The 3,797-nt window shown below is 34.8% G+C and overlaps 1 pseudogene; it reads left to right on the forward strand.

The window, feature by feature from the left end:
• The first annotated feature begins 2,707 nt into the window (after positions 1 to 2,707).
• LOC134386590 (small ribosomal subunit protein eS6-like) lies at positions 2,708 to 3,459 on the forward strand (annotated as a pseudogene).
• Positions 3,460 to 3,797: the final 338 nt, after the last annotated feature.

Consider the following 3,797-nt stretch of genomic DNA (forward strand, 5'->3'; position numbering starts at 1 on the left):
TGATTTAATGTTAACATTTAAAAAGATAACAATGCAATTTATCGTATTAATAAAATAAAAAAACTACCTAATACTGCATAAAACTGCATGTTGAAAAAAACATTTGACAAAATTTATGCCATTTCATGACTAAAAAAAAAAAATTAGCAAATTTGGAACTGAAGTGAGCTTCAATCTGACAGAAGGCATCTACAAAAAAAACCCTATTGACATCACGTACCCAAAATCTTAAGACTGGAAATAAGATGAGAATATTAACTCAACATTATACTGTAAGTATTAGCTTGTGACATACGAGGGTACTTCAAAAAATTTGTGGAGAAATGGAATTAAAAGATAATACATATCTTTCCATGAACTTTTTATTTTTACTTTTTGGCAGCTGGTTGGTAAGGGGATCTGAACTGTTGACCTTGGTATTATAACACCGCACTCTAATCAACTGAGCTAACTGCCCTCCATGAACTTTTTAAGACCCTTCATAGGGTAAGAAAAATAAATATATAAGAGAAACATAAATCAGAAAAGAAGTATAATCTTCATCATAATCATATAGGTGATAAGTTGGAGGTACAAAGTCCTAAGGAATCTACCAAAAAGCTTCTAGAACAAATAAGTGAGTTCAGTAAATTCTCAGGATACAAGTTAATCTACAAAAACCAGTTGTATCTTTATAACGGTGAAGAACAGTTGGAAATTACAATTAAAAATATCATTTACAAAGTCATCCAAAATCATGTAATATTTAGGGATAAGTTTTACAAGTGAGTTTGGCAAGTTGGAAAGATATAAGGTCAAGACACACAAAAAAATCCATTGTATTTTTAAATACTAACAATGAACAAATGAAAATAGAAAATTAAAAGCTATCATTTTGAAAAGCATCCTGAAACATAAAACACTTAGGCATAAATTTAGTAAAACGCATGTAAGAGCTGCACAACAGAAAATCACAAAACACTGCCAAGGGGTATTAAGGAAGATCTAAATAAATGGAGACAGATAAGATAGTTGTAATTTGGAAGGGATAAGATAAGATAGAATTTGGAATATTATTAAAATGACAATTCTCTCTAAATTGACCCCTAATTTCAGTGCAATCACAGTAAAAATCTCAGGACACTTTTTTGTAGAAATGCGCAAGTTGATACTAAAGTGTATATAGAAAAGAAAAAAGTTAGAATAGCCAAAAAAATCTTGAAAAATGTTGCAGGACTTACATTATTTGATGCCGAGATTTGTTATAATGCTACAATAATTCAGACAGTAGTGTGGTAGTGGCTTTAGGATATAAAAATATATTAACAGAATAGAATAGAGAGGTCAGAAATACGTCCACACACATATGAGGGTGTTTCTGAAAGCTCCTGAAAAGATTTATATTATCTTTTAATTCTATTGTTTCCACATACTTATTGAAGTACTCTTGTATATAGTCAATCAATTCTGAACAAGTTGCCAAGTAATTATGGAGGAAAAATAGTGTTCTCAACAAATGGTACTAGAATAATTGTATATCCATCAGGAAAAAAATAAAACCCAATCTTTATCTCACACCATACACAAAAACCTACTTGAAACATAAAGCATAAAGCTATTGATATAACTATAAATGAATCATTAAATATAAATTATAAAACTAAAATGATAGGAAGAAAACTTTCTGGTCTTGGGATAGGCAAAATATTTTAGGTAGGCCACAAAAATCATAAACAATAGAAGAAAAAATACCTGGTACAATGGGCTTCATAACAATTTTTGCTCTTTGAAAGATATTGTTAAGAAAATAAAAAGGTGAGCCATGGACTGAGAGAAAATATTCCCAGTGCCTATATCTGATACAGGAAGGATGTGTGTCCAGAATACATGAAGAGCTGTTACAATTCAATAAGATGAAAAATAAGAGATGCCCAATAAGGAATGGGCAAAAAATTTGAATAGACACTTTACAAAAGAAGATAGGACAGGGTCAATAAGCCAATGAAAAGATCCTCAAAACTGTTAGTTAGCAGGGAAATGAAAATTAAGACCACAATGAGAGACCACCACACACCATTAGAATGGGTAACAATAAATAGACTAATGATATAAATGTAGACAAGAATGTGGAATAACTGTAACTCTCATACATGTTAGAGGAGACACAAAATGATGCACTTTGAAAACCTGCCAATCTTAAAAGTTAAATATGTATTTACCATATGATCCAGCAATTTCACTCCTAGTTATCAACCCATGAGAAATGAAAAATTTATATCTACACAAAGACTTGTTCATGGATGTTCGTAGCTGTGTTATTTATAGTAGCTAAAACTAGAAACAATCCAAATATTCATCAACATGTGAATGAACAATTTTTTTTATATATATCCATACATAAAGAGAAAGACTGTGCTAAAAACTCAACAGTAACATGCTGAGCAAGAGATGCCAGATAAGAATACAAGTTATCATTCCAATATATGAATCTCTAAACAAGGCATAAATCTGCAGAGACGGAAAGAGGTCACTGGTTGCTTGAGGTCCCGGACAGATATTGAGGATTGATAGGGAAGGGTCACAAGGGATCTTTTGGGGACAGTGGAAATGTTCTGTATCTTGATTGTGTAGGTGGTTAGATGAAAGTATACATTTATATCATTGGTCAAACTCATTTAAATGTACACTTAAAAAAGTGCATTTTAGGGAGATGATGAGCTGTTTCAAGATGAAGCTGAGTATCTCCTTCCCAGCCACTGGCTGCCAGAAACTCGTCAAAGTGGACAATGAACACAAACTTCATACTTTTTACGAGCAGCGTATGGCCACAGAAGTTGCTGCTGATGCTCTGGGTGAAGAATGGAAGGGTTATGTGGTCCAAATCAGTGGTGGGAATGACAAACAAGGTTTCCCCATGAAGCAGGATGTCTTGACCCATGGCCGTGACTGCCTGCTGCTGAGTAGGGGGCATTCCTGTTACAGGCCCAGGAGAACTGGAGAATGGAAGCACAAATCTGTTCAGGGTTGCATTGTGGATGCCAATCTGAGTGTTCCCAGCTTGGTCATTGTTAAATAAAAAAGGAGAGAAGAATGTTCCTGGACTACGGATACCACGGTGCCTTGTCACCTGGGGCCCAAAAGAGCTAGTGGAATCTGCAAACTTTTCAATCTCTCTACAGAAGATGATGTCTGTCAATACATTGTAAGAAAGCTGTAAACAAAGAAGGTAAGAAACCTAGGACCAAAGCATCCAAGATTCAGTGTCTTGCTACTCCACATGTCCTGTAACAAAAACATCGGTGTATTGCTCTGAAGAAACAGTGCACTAAGAAAAATAAGGAAGAGGCCGTAGAATATGCTAAACTTTTGGCCAAGGAAATGCAGGAGGCCAAGGAAAAATGCCAGGAACAGATTGTCAAGAGACATAGGCTGTCCTCTCTGAGAGCTTCTACTACTAACTCTGAGTCCAGTCAAAAATAAGATTTTTAAAGAGCAACAAATAAATAAGATCAGACCTCAAAAAAAAAGTGCATTTTATTCTAGGCAAATTGTTTCTTAATAAAGGTGCTTTAAAAATGCTGTAAAGCTGAAGAATTAGTTGGGAATCTCTGTACTATTAGAGTAAATTTGTCTGTCAATGCAGGGAATTCAGAGCAGAGAATATGTGGAGAGGACCCCAAAGTGCATGGAGAGAGTATGGGAGCTCCATTCTGGGTGGGAGTCTGACAGCTGGGAACAGTAGCCCCAGCATCTGGCTGCTAAGACCCAGATCCAAGCTAACCCCAATGGAATGGAAAAGTATTTCCTAAACAAAGCCT

Source organism: Cynocephalus volans, chromosome 9 (assembly GCF_027409185.1).
Source record: "Cynocephalus volans isolate mCynVol1 chromosome 9, mCynVol1.pri, whole genome shotgun sequence".
In the NCBI taxonomy this organism is placed as follows: Eukaryota; Metazoa; Chordata; class Mammalia; order Dermoptera; family Cynocephalidae; genus Cynocephalus; species Cynocephalus volans.